Genomic DNA, 19898 nt, shown 5'->3' with positions numbered 1-19898 from the left:
GGACACCACGCAGACAGCCTGCAAAATTTCCCCGGCTGCCCCTTTTGAAAAGTGCAGCTTGCTGAGCTCTCCTGTCTTGTGTCACTCGTCACTCTGGGCTGTGTTGTGCAAAATGGAAAGACAGCTCCATGACTTGGTGCTATTAATAAAAGCAAGCACACTCACAGTGTATTTGTGACCTACTCCTAAGTACTACTGTGTATTTATAATTCACTAGATTATGTTGTTAAAGGAAACACACAGATATGAAAAAATTTATACCAGAAAATTCAAACTGGCAAAAATACAAAAAAATTGGCATTACCAGGATTAGTAGCTGCAACACTTATCGCAGAAACCACCAGGTCCTTACAAAACATCTGGGATCTGTTGAAGCCAATGCACAGCATATGCTCTCAGCCAGTTTCTTCTGATGTACAAAATGCTGCAGTGTTCTGCTATTATACAACTCAGAACCATATGAAACACACCCTGTTCCACAGGTTTATTAACAAAATGTCTACCACCAAAGAAACTCAGGTATGCTGTTGCTCTGAATTCCAGCAAGGGGCACCTACAGTCCACAAGTTAACATTTGCTTCCTTCAGCAGGGTAGCTGGCGAAGAAAGGAAGAAGAAAATTAGCTGACAAAAACAGCAGGAAGTCAGCTTTTGATTATTTTATATCCATTTTAAAAAGTACTTTCAATCAAGTACAATATTAAAACTCCACCTTCCCTTAGATTCTTGCTTTTCCTCCTGTATTTCAAAGCTAGGAAGCTAATCAGAGTTCACCAACTTGAAATGTTCACCTGTGAAACCAAAGCAAAAGCATCAGTAACGCTATTTTTAGTTTCTTGACAAGCCTCAAACCAGACATCTGCTTCCACTGCAATAAAGGATGCACTTTGCTTCTGCATGCCCCACATGGGGTTTCTCAAGCTGCCCATGAGAGGAAAAGCTCCTCCAGACAGGCCAAAAATCCTTCTGCAGCCCAAAGGTGTACTTAACTGGTCTTGGCCACACATCTCTTGACACTTCTTCCTCTGCAAGAGAAGCAAACTAGTGCCATGGTCCCGCATGGGAACCTGCACAAAGGTCCCAGTGAAGCCACTGGGGCTTCTCATAAGCAGAGGGACTGCTGGGGTGAACTGAGGAGCAGGACTGATGCACAGCATTTTGCCCCTTCTTATGGGAGCATTTGGATACATGGATGGACATGCATCTGAATCAAGAGCAAGACATAAAGCTTGGCAAGTGCATCCAGCCTCTGAAGAGGCTTCTTCTGTCACTCTACAGCAATAATTTACATTAAAAAAGGAGCAACAAGGTTTTGTAAAACAGATCTTCAGTCATGTCAGAATGGAAGATGTGGCTTTTGGCAGGAATATGGCAAAAAAGCAGAGGAAATTAAAGAAGCTTAAGATGCTGCCCCAAACCATGGCCAGCAGTAGGTAATGTGGATTTGCAGTTACCATGAAATCACATTTTCGACACCTCATCTTACCTTTCCACAGCTTGCAAGCTTTCAGTGGACAGAGGGAAAATAAAGAAGATGTGAGTGTTCAAACAAAGTGTCATTGTCCCCAACCCAGTACGTGCACCCAGAACGACTTAACCTCCAAGTCAGGCATCATGACAAAGTCACGGATGACATGGGACAACCTGAATTTTTCCAAGTCCCAAACAATCTTCCTCGGCTTGGGAACAAAAGCAAAGGTTCTCATCTTAAAATTTGGAAGCATACACTCCATATGGCTGGGCACTGCCCTGCCCTCCCTGCACAGCAAACGCTGCAGTAATTGTTCCAGGAACAACAAAACACAGCCCATCGCTTCGATGACCAGAAAGCATGAATAATTGTTTTTATTTACAAGGAGAGAAAAAAAATCCAAGCAAGACTGAAAGCATGGGGACCAGGGCAGGGGTGTGTGTTTGTTTTAAAGCGACTACCCGCATCTGCGGGATCAGCCACATTATCCCAGCAACACTGAGAATGCTCACAAAGGCCAGAAATGTCCCCTTTTCAAAAGGGCAGCTTAAACGCTGCAGAAACTGGGTCAGCGACAGGCCACAGAAATACCTAAGCAGGCAGCAGGCACCTCGCGAGCTGTAGGCAGCAGGCTTGCAGCAAAAGCCTTGAATAAAAGACAGAACACACCAAGACAGAAATCAGACAATAGCTATTGAAGAAAGGCAGTTAATAGCAACAAAGCACGTAAAGCATGGGTCAAGGAGTCGGTCAAGTACAGGCCCTTCAACTCTCTACCCTTCTTCAGTTGCCAGGAATCCAGATTTAGACACAAACCAGAGACATACATGGCACACAGCACCAGCAGGCAGGCACAAAACGGAGCAGACATGTTAAATACACAACACAGTAAGGAACTGCAGAACTTATTCTACAGTATTACAGGGCTGCTCATTTGCCGAGGGCAGCACAGTGCTTCTTGTTCTTCCAGTTTCGTTTGAAAAAAAAAACCCCAAAACAAAACAGGAATTACACAATTTCTGCTTTTATATATATATATATATATCATCTGCATATATTCATCATCTCTGTGGTTCAGGTCTTTACTGTTTTACATTTATTGACATGTAGACACCTTAATTTTAAAATGCCAACCCACAACTGCAATCGATAGGACAGTGTAATTCAGCATAAAATATATTTATGTAGGCAAAATCTAAGGTGACCTACAAAGTCACTAGTGAGTTCTGACTTGCTGACTGCATAATAGCTGACACCAAATGAGTGTGCAGCAGGACTGCAGCACACATCTGCCAGCCACAGTCAAGACACTTGATTCTGTTTTGCACAGACCCTTAAAATCATTTGACGTGAACAGAGGTGGTGGTTACCCAAGGTGTAAGCAGTTATGAATCAGTCACTCCCTCCTTTCTCTCATTTCACTTCCCTTTTGCTATTATGTATCTTTCCCTTCATTGTTAAGATTGAAATCTGCAGTTGTCCCTTATCAGTTTTTCCAATCACTTTAAATGAGCAAGCTCTCATTTGCTCCCTCCCTACCAGTATCTTCGTTCACTTTGTGTTTTTATTGGGGCACTTTTTTTTTGCCTGTTTTTTTCTGTTCACAATCTTTAGTATTTTTTCACTTGTTACCATACTCTGCCCCGGCCCTCACCTCTTCGGCAATTACACCCCATCCTTCCCCTGCTGCCAAATTCTAGCCCAGACATGTTCAGCACCACATCCAAGCAGTTTCCAGTGCCACGTGCAACTTGCTGGCTGCCCAGCCTCTCTCCCCCCAGCCAGGCAACCATGCATGGATGGTGGCGTCCTGCTTCAGGCAAGTTTTGCCTTGGCCAACACGCTGCTCTGAGCTTTGGTAAGAGGCATCAGTCTGAAGAGGAGAGCCCTGTGCATCAAAGCAGATGGGATCTGTAAGCAGCACTCCCAGAAAAAGACATAGTGGTTGCAGACTGCCTTTTTTTCTGTAGCAGGAAGCCCAGTGAGTCCCAAGGCATAGCCACAGCCTCTGCCCCAGAACACAAACTGAGGCTGGGTGCCTCAAGTCTCCGAACTTACATGAAAACCTGAGCAGAGAGGGCAAGCCAGGCAAGTCAGAAATGCCAGAGGTTTGAAAAGGCTGCCTCAACTTCACCTGCCACCTCGCTCCCTGCACCAACGGGAAGCTGCACACAACATGGGAAGCAGCGGAGGCAGCAGAGGTTGGGGGGATGTGTAACACCAAAATTGGGCACATACATGTATGCACTTTAATGCCATCTCCTGGCCCTTACCCTGGGCTCTGAAATTAGAAACCTGTCATTCCCCCTCCCTCCCAAGGACTGGGAAAAACAGGCTGCTTGCGAGGGCAATTCGAAGCAACTAAATTAAACTCCCTGACCATCCTCTGGTAAAACTGCTTTCTCACTGCACAAAGAGCTGCAGGTGACCAGTCTTCCTTTCAGCATCTAAAGCTCTGTCCTGAAATTGCTCCTCCACCACTGCCCAGGTACCTGGGGAAGGAGCTTCTCCATAGAAAAGACAAGATACTGGCAGTGGGGATGGATCCTGTCTGTCACCATGGGCCAGTTCCAGGTCACGGTACAGGTAAACCTTGCCTGGCTGCTGTAGTTACAGTTCTTCTGTTGCTCGGAAACCCATTTTTTATGCAACATGACCACTCCCATACCCTCTACATTCACCTTGCCTTCAAGCAACAGATGAACAATGCACAAATGCCATGATGGCATTGTGACTATGTGGGATAGCTAAAATCCTGCAAAATAGTCTCATGCCTCAGTAACATTACTGATTTTCCCACTTGGCTGCTACTTTGCTGTGCCCCCCCTCACATGCACAGCCCCTCAGGCTCTGGCTGGGACCAGGGTCTGATGAGCCTAGAGGGGATGAAAAGGGGAACAAAAGGCACTCATTGAAACCTCAGAGTGTAGTTTCTTGTGAGACAAACACTGCTGGGCATCCAGACAGACAGTGGGAACTTAAGGAGGGGAAAGAAAATCACCCCTCCTCCTGCCACATCCCACAGTAAAACCCCACTGCCCCTCCACCCAGAGATTTAACATCAAGACACCAGGGTAACCACTGCACTGGGCAGCACTCATTTACAGTGACAGCATCACTTCTCCAAAATGCTCAGGATTTGTGGCTATTTGAGGTGCAGGAGCTGACCTGCCACAGCATTATTTCAGCCAGGATCTGGTGCTCAATACCCAGACTGCACCAAAACTGTGAGTGTCCAACTCTGTGCATGGTGACAGTCACTTGTCAATAATTTGGTAGAGTTCTAAGGTAAAAAGACAAACCTTTTATATTTCAATTTTGAACCCTTCCAATAATGCTTGTTAGACTGTCCCTACTTTTTAAGTAGAGAGCAAACAACTTCACACAATAATTCTGTATTAACTACTGCAAAGGCAGCTGAAATCTTTCAGGATGACACCTAGTACCTACAACTCTGAAATTTCATGCAATGTACATCTTTATACCCTAAGAAGTAGTCAAGTAATTACTTTAAACTTTAAAATTACAGTTTTTATTTTCTTCCAAATGTAACCAACTTTTTTATTAATGAATCACCATGATTTAGCCTCCAAAAAAATAAAACAACTGCATTGTCAGATAATTCAGTAGAATTCAACTAGTTTTGCATTTTATCATACAACTCTCTCAGAATTCAGCTGTGTTGTGCAATGACAACAGCTAACACTGAAGTCTAAGTGAAGATGATGGCTTTTAAACACATGTCCCCATAGACCACACCTGTTTATGAAACAGCCAGCCTGGAACAGAGGAGTAATTGACAACTTTTACATACTCCCACCCAGAAAAGCCTTGAGAACACGGTGCACTTTGGCACGCTGACACAAGCGGCGAGGAAGTCCGAGAGCCTAAAAAATCCGGTGCACGTGCGATTTCAATTGCTTGTGTAAACTGCACCTCTCATCCAAGAGCACTACAGCCACGGAGTTAAAAGGCAGCACAACATGCAGGAACCTCAAGACTTTGGAAGCCATTCAAAAGATCCTCCTCACAAATAATAAAAAAACAAGCATGCATCTGTTTTTTCTCTCTCCGGTGCTAAACACATCATACTGAGACTGCTGAATCAGTGTCAAAGAAGTCTCCAAAGTCCCATTTTGTTCCAAGTGTATTCCCAATGGCAGCACAACACACTGCTCCAACAAATGCTGGGAGATGGCATTAAAGTGCATACACATGTATGTGCCCAATTTTGGTCTTACACGTGGCTTGCTGAACCTGTTTCTGTCCTCACTGATAAGACATAAATACCTGCAGCTGAAGGACTGCAAAGAGCTGCCTGATGTCACCAACCCTACATGCTTCCCATGGAGGAACTCTTTGGAAATGCTCACCAGGAAAAGAGTACCAGCAGGAAGCAGCATACCAGATATCTTTTCTTTTCAATTTGATTTTGATAATAACCAGAAATCACAGAAACAGTTCAAGCAGCTTCACAAGAAAGGTCAGACCTCAGTGCACCAACAAACTTAAAGAAGTGTTAAGTATTAACATTTGGATTCACCACTCAACAGCCAGTGTCAGCTCTGAAAGAAGTGTACAGGAGTCAACAGCAGCATTCACAGTGACTCAAAACCAGTCCCTAGAGTTCCTAGAAATCTGAGTCTCTGTAAGAATTCCCTTTTGGATCCTCTCCTGGGACCCACAAAAGCTTTTCAATCAAGCCCTCCAGTAATTCAGGAGGGGAAACAGGCTCTAAGAACATGGCAGAATTCAGGGGTCTCAGAGTACAACAAAGAACAGTAAAAAGAGAGAGATTATTAACGTTCTATTAGATCAGATATCAGCATTCACCCAATTAAAAAAAGCTGGGAAATTCTCCTCAGGAGATAAAAATAAATGTGCTACCAACAAGGCAGATAGTCATCATTTATCTCTATCCACTTTGTAAAGCTGAGACTGCCTATTTAATTCAAAGTTAACTTTTTGTTTTGAAAGGTACCTATATGCGTAACAACAGAATAATGCTTCACTCTCTCAAAGAAAATAAACAAGACCCAAAGAGAAATATTAAAATAATGAATAGCAATTAAAAAAACTGGAAAGCAATATAAAATTATTTATACATGCAAAAGAGTTAGCAAAAATCTATGCCAAAACAATTTTGGCTTAAGGTCACTTTTTTTCATATACACATATATATATAAAATTCAGGCTTCTGAAAGTCTTCCCAAGCATTTTGACATTTTGATGTGTGTCAAATTATCATGCTACTGATATACAAGTGTCTCCAAAGGCCAGACCAGTTTCAAATCTTAGTACTGCAAAGGAAGCAAGTTCTTTCATAATGCAAGCAGAGCTATGTTACTGCTTTTGGCACATCACATTGGCCAAAAGAACAGTTTTAGGCTTAAAAAAATACTGAGTTGTTTTCTGCATTTCTTTTATTTCCTTATGGAACATGCTGTTGCAAACAAACATTCTAAACAGAACCTTTTCTTTCTCATAAAATCCAACTCTGAAACACAACAAAACCATGAACCAGAGTGAACACAGCCCGTACTTTCAACAGCACTGAACAGGATACACCATCTTAACTTTCTCATTTTTATTTCCAAGTCTTTACAGCTCCTTCATGTGTCTTCACAAAGTTTTGAAGCTGAAGTTGGCTTTTATCAGGCAGTAACTAAAAGCATTATTTTGCACTTCAAATTTCTTGATTTTGCCATCTGCAGCGTTCTGGTATGCAGGTGGGTCAGATGGTAAACAACTAGCTACAGCTCACTGGGTACTGCAACGGTATCTTGAAGCAGACATGGGAAGATGAGAACTTCAGTAAAAAAAAGAACAGAGGCCTACTTCTCACCTTCCTCTCAGAAAATACTACTTCTTTTCCTCATAATTCTGAGCAAAAAAAGCTTCTTCACTGTCTTTGAGAAATTCCCATGTTTATATAAAGTCCAGTTGTTCTACAGAAATTAAGGTCTGTTTTGTAGACACACACAAAATATCCTGAGTTATCCCTGTCTAATTATATTTCCATTGCTATTTCTAAAAGTAAAAATAAAAAAACCCTCAGCTTTATTTGTGCACCACTTTGGGGCCAGGAGGTGGAGAAGAAGATAAGGTGACAATTAACACCGTCAGCTTTGCCCTCTATCTTCCTTATCTCAGTTGGCAGCCTGGAAATAACATAGAATGGTAGACCCCTGAGACAACAAGCAGATACCTAAATTATCCATACTGATCACATGTTTCTCCCAGGTGATTAGCTTATTTGATGAAAGCAAACTCTTCTACAAATACAATGCAAATATGTGCAGTGAGTACTCAGAACTCTGCAAAAGAGTTAATACACACTGCCATCACATGCAAGGATAATATTTGATATATACTGTTCCCCTCCCTGAAGTGGACAGGGCCCTTCTGTCCTGATGAAGAAGGGAATTGGTCACTTTGCAATAACCACCAAAAATAAAAAGTCTCTTCCCAAAGCAGATACTGAAGAAGGTGGATAAAGAATGATGTTTAAGACAATGTAACTAAGATGTTTTTTAAAACTCAGGTTTGAATTTATAACCAATACTTAACTACAAGTGGTGTTGGTGTTGTTTTCCTGCTCATCTTTTTACTTATGTTACTATGGCAAATACCCAAACTACTGAAGAAGTTCCTTCGCCTACTTGCCCACAAGCCATGCAGTCAGAGCCACTGTCAGGGCATGAGCACAGCTTTCCTAGAGCATGTTTCCTCATCACATAAAAATATGTGAGTCATTAAAAGCTAGGTTTGTGTCACCTTTGAGTATCTACGAAGATGAGAGCCGGTTACAGCTGTGCCTATAACTCTCTATTACACTGCATTAGAGAGATTTCAGGACACTTTATGCTTTGCTTATAATAATCAAGCCAGAGTGCTGGGGTTGATCATTCAGAAGCAGACCCTACACAAATTCCTCAAATTGAGCAAACTGTTGTTTAGGCTTTTTTCTATTTTGTCACAATCTGCCAATCTGCAACAGTGGAAAAACTGTGGAGGGTTATTCTTACAGGGTGTCAATTTTCAGACTGCTGACACTGGTCTATGATTCGAGATGTCTATTGTTTAACAGCATAATGGTAAAATTAAAGTTACTGCAAATTAAGTCCTCTTATGGGCAATTAAGAAACAGTTATTATGGAGGTGAAAATAATTCATTAATAATAAATGCACAGACCAAAAGCTAGATCCTTTGCGGCCCACTGCCCACAAATCAGAAGGATTAGCCTGAGATTAACAGACATCTGAAATCCATTACTAGTGTATTAAAATGTAAAAGTAGAAGCATAAGAAGAAAGTTCCTATTCTGAACTACTTATATTACAGAAGCAGCAAGTACAGGCTAGGGGGACACAAAGTTTACAAATGGACATGGACAAACACACCATAGCAGCTGTTTACTTTTGCTTTTCTTTGGTTTTTTTCCCCTCTTCCCTAAACACACAAAATGTGTCCCAACATCCCCTTTCTCAAAACAAGGCAGGTTAAGTTTAACAAGAAAAATGCCATGTTCCCAAGCAGACTTGCACAGCCCTCGCAGCATGCAACTGGCCTGGCACTAAAATCTGACCTTCCCCATGTGTTTGCTGAATGACTACACCAACAGGCTGTGCCACAAGATCTGTCTCTGCTCTCACACAGCTCTGCAGCCGGTACTGAACCTAACACAATCGGAAATAAGACACCACATGCCCTTGTCCCACCTGCTCAGATCAGGCTTGTCCTAACTCTAAAGGGCATGCACTCTGGGTGGGCTCTGTCCCAAAGCATCAGCTATGGGGTGTTTAGCAAGAGCCAAAAAAAAAAATAAAATCATGCACAACAAATGACGTACACGTGCGTGCACCGGCTTTCAACTGTCCACACAGTGCTGCCACTGCGTGATTCACCACACCATCCACCCAAAACCCACAAGCTGTCTCCCAGGCTATCCATCATCCCAGTGCAAATGCTTTACACGCCACTCCTACCCCACAGCCACTGACTTGAAGGCATTACTCCTAACACACAACAAGACACTGTCCATCTCAGCCCCACACTTTTGAGGGCTGACCTGCTCATCTATCTCACCTCAGTGAGTGGAACAGCAGATCAGGCTGGGGTCCTCCCCAGCCCCTCCTGCACTGCAGGGATAAGGGAGCAGAGTCAGCCCTGGCAGAGGTACCATCACACAACCACCCACCCCCAGAGCAGGCCAAAAGGCAGGGGCAGGAAGAGGCAGGTCTGAAGGACTGAGGAAAGAGCAAAACGATGCCACAAGATCCAGACTAGTGCCACACCAACATGAGTGGGGCTCCCTGGGAGCAACGTGACACAAGCAGAACAGAGATGACATCCTCCAGGTGACACAGGGCACCCATCCCACACAGCGGGAGGTAGACACCGAGGGAGAACTTCTGTGCACATTTTCAGCTGATGCTGCCAGAGAGCAACAGGGAAACCAATCAGAGAACAATCACAAGTAAATGTTAATCCCACAGTAAAACAAAGAAATGCTTCTAGTCCAGAGAACTTGTAGGGCTGCACAAGGCAGGGAACCACACCAGGCAACAGAGTGCAAGACAGCCTCTTCCTCTTGCAGTACAGAAACTACAACCATTTCAGGGATGGCCCAGACAGAAACTAAAATAAAAAACTAGAGATGCCATAAAACAGTATACAAGAGATCTGCAGAAGATACAGAGAACAGAAAGTGAAGAAATTATTAACAGAAGAAGACAAAGAAAGAACTATATAGGGCACCAAAATGTAAAGCATAGCTTATTTGTATTTTTAAAACAGGTCATTACATGTGAGAAAGTTTCCCCAGTAGCACATATCCACAAACACAATTTCTTCATACACACTAACCCCTGTGCAAACAATGACCTCACAGCCCCAGCCTGCTATTTTTACCAGTGTAGAAACTGGTGTTTCCATAGAAGCCTGTGTGGCTTTTCAAGGCACCATGAGCCATATGAATGCAGAAGTGCCAATGTGCAATTAGCACACCAAGATTGCCTTTATTTCTCAAAGCCAAGTTGTCATCCACAGATGAGAAAGTCCATTTGAGGCAGCATACGAGCTCACACAGATCTAAGAGTCTCTGGTCCAACCACGAATATCCTCCAGCCCAAGAGGGCTCACAGAAGCGAGAGAAACATATACATTCCAGCACGGTTTGTTCAATGCAAACAGACAAGATTTTGATGATGAGTGGGACTGCCACAGCAAATCCAAGAGTAATTAAATGTGGCCACACATCACCTTTAAAATATTTCCATCAAGGTCAAGTAGGACCTATGCTGAGGACAGAAGTTTGACAGCTCTTTGCAAGACCATCTCATCTGCCATTATGTCGTGATCACTTTCTAGCCACAGGCTCACCTCCTCAGTTTGGTGTGAAACACTGTACAGCTGGCCTGGGAAACTGCTCTCATTTATGAAATGTCTGAAAACAATTTAGAAATAAAGAAACAAACGACAGCTGAAACATTTGTTAGCACACAGCACCGCCATGCAGTGTCCCAGGAGAAAAAACAAAACACAGTTTTTACCCCCGTATCAGCAGGCAAGCAACATAATTTTGTAAAAGGACCAGTATTTTGGAAGAAGCAATGCACACAAGGGAAGAGCTGTCCCTAGCAGCATCTAACACAAAGTTCAGCAAGGCAAAGTTCATCAGTGAATCAACTGCCACATAAAACACAGATAAACAATTAAAGCAGCAGGAGCTCAGCCTGCCACCCTAGCTGTGTCTGGCAGAAGCCTAAGGAAGAAGAAGAGTAATGCTGATAGTTCCTTCCAAAACAATCTGTTTCTTCATCAACAAGAGAACCTCCAATTTCACTGACCTCTTGCAGCTCTCTTCCGTAAGCTTCTTTTAGTCCAGCTTCACAATATCTTGTGCTCCCGACAGGTGTTTCCTTAGGGATTTTCAACCAAGTGTAACAGGTGGGTATGTGCATCTCAGTTCCCCTCCTTTACTTCTAAGGATTATGTAAAGTAAGTGTAATTTCTTTAGGCATCCAGTAAAACTCAAAATTAGTAGTCCCTTGGTGATCTAGTCAAAGTGGGAGTGGGTACAACAACCATGACTTACCAATCAAAAACAGAAGTTAGCCAATATTGAAGAAGCTTTTGGTGCTAACCACTAAAAACATACATTCTGTGCATACTGTACAAAATTTCTACCATATGCAAGTCCATTAATGCAACTAAAAAGCTTTTTCCCAAGAAACTCAGCGTTTTTTGGGTTTGTTTTTTTTTAATACACACATGGATTTCTGCTTCCTTTGTAAATCAAAAATTTTAAAAACCACTAAAAACTTAGTAAAAGCAGCTTCCACTATTGCAAGTTAAGAGCAAGCATGTATTCTAGGAAAAGTCTTCATGTAGTTAGACTTACTTTTGGGGTAAGTTTAATGACAATCTAAATGATCAGTGGTACTCCAGACAAGCTTAGATTGAAAATATTGTTTTAAGATGGTTCTTTTCAGACAGCTTAAGCCTTCACTGATGCTCTGAAAACTACTTTTCAGCTTTTGACTTTGAAACACTTTCTCAATGGATGCTCAGTTTGATTTTAATAAAAGATATTTAAAAAATAAACACAACATAGACCAATTTTTTTAAATATTCAGACATTTCTGCTGGCACAAAATCAATTTTTATTCATTTCAGTAAGAAAAAGCAGAAGGAAAAAGAAAATCTGGTTGATCCTAAACTATATTTCAATCTTTCTTTTCCTGCCTTAGCCACCATCCAAGCTAGTTGTCTGGTACAAAGGCTTACCACTAGTCCCATGCCACTACCTTCCAAGAATTGGACTGTCAAAAATTATGGCACTAAGATCACAGGCTTTTTGGAGGATGAGTCACCTCTGAAGTGTCTTAATACCCCATCCACGGCACCAGACCTCATTTGTGCCTCTTGACTAGAGACGAGTTGTGGCCAGGGAGAAGGTGCAATGTACAGCCTCGCAATGCGAAGCAGGCTCATTCTCCCACTGCCACTCTGGATTCTTCCTGAAGCAAATGCTGTAACTACATCTCTTAAGTATCCCCTCAACCCTCTAGTAATTCTGCAGTTTGTGCACCTTAACTGCTTTGCTCTCTCTCAGGCAACTAGTAATCTACTCCCTTGCTGCCTCTACCTTCCATTTCTCCTCCACATCTGGAGCACTAATTCACAGACACAGCAAAAACAACAGGATTAGGAGTAATTCCACCAAGCAATCATGAGAGGTCAAAGTGCTGGGCATCAGCTGTCACTCCCAGGCTGCACTGACAGCCGAGCAGGAACCCACTGGGAGCCGATACCATCTACTGCCCCAAGCAGCTCCAATCCACAGGGTCAAACGCTCTCCAGTGATCAAAGGCAAAGGCTCAACAGAAATGCCTGACTGAGCCGACTGCACCACACTCAGAATTTTCCTAGCAGTTGATACACCTATCTACTCAAAGCAAAATATGCCCTGGCATAGGCAAAGGCTGGAAAATGTCTTCTTCCTGGCTAATTTCATTCCATACTCCTAGTATTGTATGATTTCCCTTCTCATAGACAATAACTGTGCATCACATACTAAGAATACATGCTGCACATCTTGAGCACAGCAGTCTGTTCTGGTGCAAATGTTCCTTAATGTGCCAGCTGTGAAACTGCATCCTCAAAGGCCTTTGTGCAGAAGTCCTTAAAACCCAAGTGCTAACAATGTCATACATGCAAAATTACCTTTTTTTTTTGGAGTCCAATGACTACTTCCTTGAAGTAGAAGGCTAAAAATTTTGATAGCATCATTTGTGCACGTCACCTGACAGTACTGTCTCTTTATTTGTGCCAGACTTCTGCATTTCACAGTATCACAGAATATCCTGATTGGAAGGGACCCACAAGGATCATCAAGTCCACCTCCTGGCCCTGCATAGAACCACCCCCAAGAGTCACACCATGTGCCTGAGAGCATTGTCCAAACACTTCTTGAACTCTGTCAGCCTTGGTGCTGTGACCTCTTCCCTGGGAAGCCTGTTCCAGTGCCCAATCAGAAAAGGTGAAAAACCTTTTTTCTAATAGCCAACCTAAACCTCCCGACACAACTTCAGGCCATTCCCTTGGGTCCTGACTCATTTTGCTGCTTTAGCAAGCACCTAAACCTTCAAAATTTGCTACTGCCAGTTGTGGCAACCAAACTCACCAGGATGAAGGGGCAGAGGAACAAAAAACCCCAAAAACCCCTCCAAACACAACAAAGCCCTTTCTTGTCAACACCTGTCATTGACTGTTCTGAAAGGCATCTTTCTACTGCTGACTTTCAATTGTAAGAAAAGGTTTTTAAGGAAATTTGAAGCTTTTTAATAGGCTAGTCCAAATACACACGACTTTAATTCTGTCAAAGTCTGTGGCCTGAAGCAGTACTCAAGCATCTACTGTGCTGCATTTTTTGTTTCAGAATCTGATCCAGAGAGACACAGAACAGCACAAAGCAACCTGTGGAAACATCCAAGCAATCACAATAGCAGGAATCATAGGGTGGAAATCAAAGAGTTGATAATGATCATCTCACTCGGGGCAGCTGCAAACCCATGAACCTACAAATCAATCATTTCCCATTCACAAAAGTTGCTATTTTGACAATGTCTTTTACCTCCATGCAAATTTCTCTATTTGTTAAAGCTAAACCTAAGGCAGAAATGATAAGACCACATCCATAGCCCTTGTGCACTTGCCACAAGAACAACAGCAAACCAAGAAGGCCACCCCAAAAGGAAGATCTTATGATGCACATGTACAGGAAGTCAGTTAAAAGACTGTTAATATTTTACTGGTTTTGTTGTGTTTGGTTTTTTTAAAGTAGGTTAGCAAGCACCCAGGGGAGCCCACTAACCTAAAATTCAAAACTGAATAAAACAATGTTTTGGAAAGAGACTTTCTTCTTTATGCCCCAAGATGATGAACTCTCTGTACTTCCTTCATCTCTGGAGAAATTTCTGATTTCTCTATCTCCTTTAACTTCTGCTTATACCCACCCCCACATTAAGGTGCTTTGCTTCTAGGGGCTTCACATCAAATTACAGTAGCTTCAGCTGATTTCCCCAGGGCATGCAGTTAGACAATAAGATGAAGATTCTGCAAGCTTCAGGTTTTGCTGCTAAAGGAAAAGGAAATCCCCATGATTTCACCATATAGTAATAAAAGCCAAGGGAATAAAAATTAATCTGGAAATAAACTAATACATTCTAGTCTTTCAAATGTACTTTTGCTGGGTCTTCTTCATGAAGTCTACACTATAATATTCCTTCAGTATATATAGCACACACGGGGCTATGTATGTGTTTACATACAGCAGCAAACCAAAAGTTTAGAAGATGCACACAAGCCAGGACCTGTTTAGGCAAGTTTCCTGAAGCATTTCAGTATGACAATAGAAGGATGTTTCCACCATGCACGTGAACCTTTACAAACTTTACTCCCAAAAAACAAGTTCATTTTCAAAAATGAATAATTACAAGAAAAATCTTTAAAAGCACCTGAATGACCAAAAAAACCCCAGTCAATTCACTTTTTCCTCTCCTAGTCTCAAGAACTATTTTTCAGTATTTTTATTATTGCCATAGTAGCCAATTACCCCATCCACCTCCAGAGAAAAATAAGCAAGTAGAGATTTTTCTTTCACACCTAAATTGCATCTCTCTGCTTACTAAGGAAAATATCAGAAACAATCTTAAGCACAGCATTAGAGACTGCTGCCTTCTGACTACCTCTCAATAAAGAAAGCACGCAAGTAATAAAGTTACGCAGTAAAAATTCTGCATCCAAACCATAATAGCTCCCAGATGAAAAAATCAGAAACTTCAGTATTTGTGCAGGGAAATGCAGCTTTCAATAGTATACCTCTCTTTTCACAAGAAGAGGCATTAAAAAAAAAAAAAAAACCAACCCTCTGCAGGTAGGAATTGGGGCACTTAGGCAAGCACAAGTAATCAGCACCAGCTGTCAGCAGCCGCAGTAATTCTCACAACCTGTTTCCATACCATCTTTGTAATTCCCACGGAGATGAGGCCTTAATGTGGACACTGGGTCCAGATGAGAAAGCTCCCAATGGGGCAGAAAGGGGAAAAGCCATGTGAAGGAGCGTTGCCCATGCAGTGCAGGGCAGACCCATCATAACCATCCTGCTCCCGCCCCTCAGGCTTACTCCTTCTGCCAGCTCCCAGCAAGGCTTGTGTTTTATCAGATCTATTTGCTCTCAAACCTAAGCTAAGGGCAAAGACTGGAGATAAATGCGAAAAGCATTTCTGGCTAACTGCAGCCATCAGAAAACGGTGCTGTTACACATGTTCATTGTAAGTCTTGTGATCTTTCTGGCTGGCATGGCACTGAAAGCTGTAACCACATTAACACATACCAGAGGAAGGAAGTGTTTCACTGGTAGATGTCCAAGCATTTTAACCTGGACTCTCGGAGGAAACAAAATGTGTATTTAAAAAATAATCTGTGATGCTATTTACCCAACCCTCCAAAATACAGAAGGCCTGATATCAACAGAAACAGCAGAGTTGAGACTACAGTTCTGAAGAGCATTATTATTTATCTGATTTCAAGACATAAGGGCAGAATATTTATTGTTCCACAGCAACACATTAATAAACCTTTGGCTTTCAATCTCCTTTACCTCCTTCCTTGTCTTAGTACAAATTAACACTCCACGACTACTTACATTTACAAATTTCATAATGGAAAACTGTCCCCTGCCTTAAAGAAATCAATTACAAAATATACAACAAAACAGGATTAATAAATGGATTTTTTTTGTGTGTGTGAAAGCAATGAGAAGCAAATTCATCTTAGATACAATTAGGAGAAAGAGATGCAGGAAAGGTATTTTGTGCTTGCATACACTGAGCACAGGTTTTTTGGTTTTGCTAATAAATCAATATTAACATTAAGTTGAGAAAATTGTAAGCCACAAGTAATAAAAAACTATTTAACATGCAGGAGAAAAAAGTAATTTTTAGTAGTCTGCCCAATTACACTTTGGTATTTCCTAAAGCAAAAACCAAAATGAGCTTCAATACTCTTGCTTCCATTTGAGTTTAGCTTACCTTTGCTCTTGCGGATGCTCTTCCACATCCTCCTCCGAATCAGCCTGACAAACAGAGAAAATACTGTGTAAGAATCCCAGAACTGCACCATGCTACACTGGACATATGTACCACTTTTAACTCCTTCACAGATGGATTCTCATATGACTTGTTTGCAAAACAAATTCAGAAATCTAAAATTCCTCCAACTCCTTTATGAGTCAAGTAAGGTGGTTGATGGACATCCCATGCTGACTGAACAGACTCATTTTCCATTTATGCAAATGCTTCTATACAAAATCTGCTCACACAGAATTTCAATCTAAGGCCATCAATTGCCCTCAAACTACAGGAAGACTATTTCCTCCACTTTCAAATTCTCTGTCCCCATCAGTAAACTTCAGTAGCCAGTATGTGAGAAAATAGGATGCAGAATGCCTTGAAATGCAGATCACCTGTCAATGCCAAAAGCAAAGTACCACATTCCAGCTGGCATGGTGAGGTCCCAAACCCAGATCTTATCATTGATTAGCAGCATGTACAGAAAGCAGAGAGAGCAGGAGCTCTGAACACATCATCTTAGCTCAGTTGCTGGTCTCAGGTAATTTTCAAGACATGCAGCTGAACTGAGTCAGCTTGCAGTTCACCAAAAACCACTTTGAGCTGTCTACAGAAATGAACTCAAGTGTTGGTTCAATGAGCTCCCTGCAGGAAATCCATTTAAAACAAGGAGGTAGCTACTCTGAACTGGCCAAGATCTCCAGGAAAGCTTTAGGTACAACTCAAAATGAAGTGTGTTCCAGCCACTCAACCCCTGCTGATGAAACCAGGGACAACTTTAGGGAGATTAACATTTTTTCAGGAAGAGGTCACAGTCTTCCTGCCAGGAACAGCTGGTGAGTTTTCCCAGCTTCTGCAGGTGATGGTTCTACAAGACACGGACTACTGACCTTAGCAATGAAAAGGTAAGGGGAAAAAATCTTTTAAAACTAGAAGACTGTACTTTCCACCACCCCTCCTACATGTTTCCCACGTAAGCCTATCACGGAACAGGCCCCAAGCTACCAGCTTTGAATTTAGCTCCTATTTTCACCACATACTGGAAAAAAAATATCACCTGTAAATACTAAACATCTTTCTACAGGCTTCAGATGCTTAAGCAGATCAGGCAGCCCTACCTGCCTACTGAATGGGACAGACAGCAGGATTTCTAAAGACTGAGCTTCATGAAGTAAGGAAAAATGACAACACACACACTATGGCAACAAATATGGTTAATGTTGACATTAGTGCTAATAATTAACATTATTGTGCCTAAAATAATGACCTCATGGCTAATATTAATATAGATCTTGCCAAAAGCTACTAGATGCATCTGAACATCCGTCTTTTGTCACAAGCAGCTCATACAAGAGAAGCAGCACAGCCTCCACCATAACATAACCAAATCTGGAACGAGACTGGCAGAGAAGTACAAGTTAATTTGAGGACATGACAACCTTTCTGTATGCCTGCCCCGAGGTTGGAGACACCATGCTAATTGTCCAGGATCTGCAGCACACCACAAAGCTCTTCAGCACAGATCTACCTAGAGGTCCCAGCACCTGGCCCCATGAAGACCCAGCCATCTCCTCTAGAAGCCTTGCTAAGTCTTGCTGTTAAGACTCCACCAGGATGGCACGATATAAACCCATTATGTTTTCCAGCTTCTTCTAGCTCCTTTTGTACTTCTAGGACCTCAGCATGATGCCAAGCAGAACTAGAGGACTCCTTATCCACCTTCTCCAGAAACAGCTCCTCTGCCATAGCCAGCCAGCAAGCTATCCTCATTTTAAATGGCTTAGTTCCTCCTTTAAATGGCTTAGCATCTGTCAGGCATCAGAAACCTGGGTCTGTGTCATTACACTGTGCTCACCCTTAACACTAGCCACTTTACCATTTCTCCTCTTCACTTTTCCCCAAGCAACAATGAAGCAAACTTCCCAACCTACAGTGCAGCCACAGCACATCTCGACTGTGCAAGGAAAAATAAAAAAATTAAAAATCACCCTCAACTCTGATCACACCCATGTCCAGCTTTCTCCTATCTTCACTCTTCTGTGTGCCACAGGCTACACATATATGTAGGCTTACACTGAGGATTTACAACAAAAAACAAAACAAAAACAAACGAAAAAAACACCAAGAAAAAATTAGCGTTCTCAAACTATAGGACTACAGGGGAAAGGAAGGGAATACCTCCTGAAAGTTAAAATGCAGGTCCCAGCAGTCTATCCATGAAAAGAAAAAAATCCCCTTCCTCCAAACCTTATCCTGAATATGGGGCAGGTGCTTATCTTGTGCTGGAAAGCCCTTGAAAGCGCCCCTCTTGTGTCACACAAGTCTCAAGAGCCTGGGCTGACAGCTACTGCATAATCTGCATGGCCAACCAGCCCCAAGTCCTATCAGCACCATCCAGAAGCTCAGCTGGGAGTCTGGAGGAGCCTTTTAACAGCCCAAAGAGGAACAAAATTCCCACCCCAAGTCTGTCTCAGACAAGCCCTGCTTTGAAGCAGGTGACTCTGTACATTTAATTTGTGCACAGCTGATGGGATCGTTAATGACACACTGCAGTGCCGCATATCTCTGATGAATATATGTAAGATCAAGGTCTTCCTCAGCTTTCTAAACCAGTAGAACAATTAACCTTATTAGCCCCTGAGCTGCACTGAGGAACAGAAACTGAAGACAAGTTCCTACTACTTGGGATACTTGGGAAAAGGAAAAAAAAATCTTTCAGACCCAAGCAGAACCTTGTAAGTGAAAACACAGGCAGCAGCTCTCCATTTGTCCAGTGTCTATAACAACCATGATACAGTAAATACTGCAGTATCTTTCTCTAAAATTCAAGCACCTGAAACACTGTCACAGTAAAGTGAAATAAGAAGTCACTGTAACCTCCTTAGTATCTGCAAGCAAACTGAAACATTCACAAGGTGCTCCTGTAATGAAACATCTTGCTCATCTCCTACATGTAACACACAGGAACAGTAGAAAACTCATCACATCAGTCAAACACAGCACTGTCACAAAACCAAAGTTTGGCATACACTGCCTTTGATGACTTACTGTCATTTTCAATTGTGATAACAAGAACTACAACTTTAACTTCATTATGTCATTTTAAGGTTCCTCCCTCTAAACTAAAGGGGCTGAAGGGAAAGTGCTCAGCAGCTACCCAACCCACCTGCCCCTGCCTGCAGATGCTCCCAGTAACCACCTACAAGGTTTTTGACAGACAGAAACACGCAACTGCGACTCTCTGATACCACTTTTAAGTGGTGTAGGCTGTGAACAACAATTGTCATTTGT

The 19898-nt window shown here is 42.3% G+C and overlaps 1 protein-coding gene across 6 annotated transcripts in view; it reads right to left on the bottom strand.

The window, feature by feature from the left end:
* Window positions 1-16619, bottom strand: part of KIAA0922 (KIAA0922 ortholog) — a 73911-nt gene extending 57292 nt beyond the window's left edge. For all 6 annotated transcript variants that reach the window (XM_017736809.1, XM_017736808.1, XM_017736810.1 and 3 more), the window contains exon 1: window positions 16569-16619. The gene's annotated coding sequence lies outside the window, so the exon portion shown is untranslated. The remainder of the gene's footprint in view (window positions 1-16568) is intronic.
* Window positions 16620-19898: the final 3279 nt, after the last annotated feature.

Source organism: Corvus brachyrhynchos, unplaced genomic scaffold, assembly GCF_000691975.1.
Source record: "Corvus brachyrhynchos isolate BGI_N302 unplaced genomic scaffold, ASM69197v1 scaffold175, whole genome shotgun sequence".
In the NCBI taxonomy this organism is placed as follows: domain Eukaryota; kingdom Metazoa; phylum Chordata; class Aves; order Passeriformes; family Corvidae; genus Corvus; species Corvus brachyrhynchos.
The sequence above is the reverse complement of the archived record's forward strand: the minus strand, read 5'-3'. Positions and strand labels throughout refer to the sequence as shown.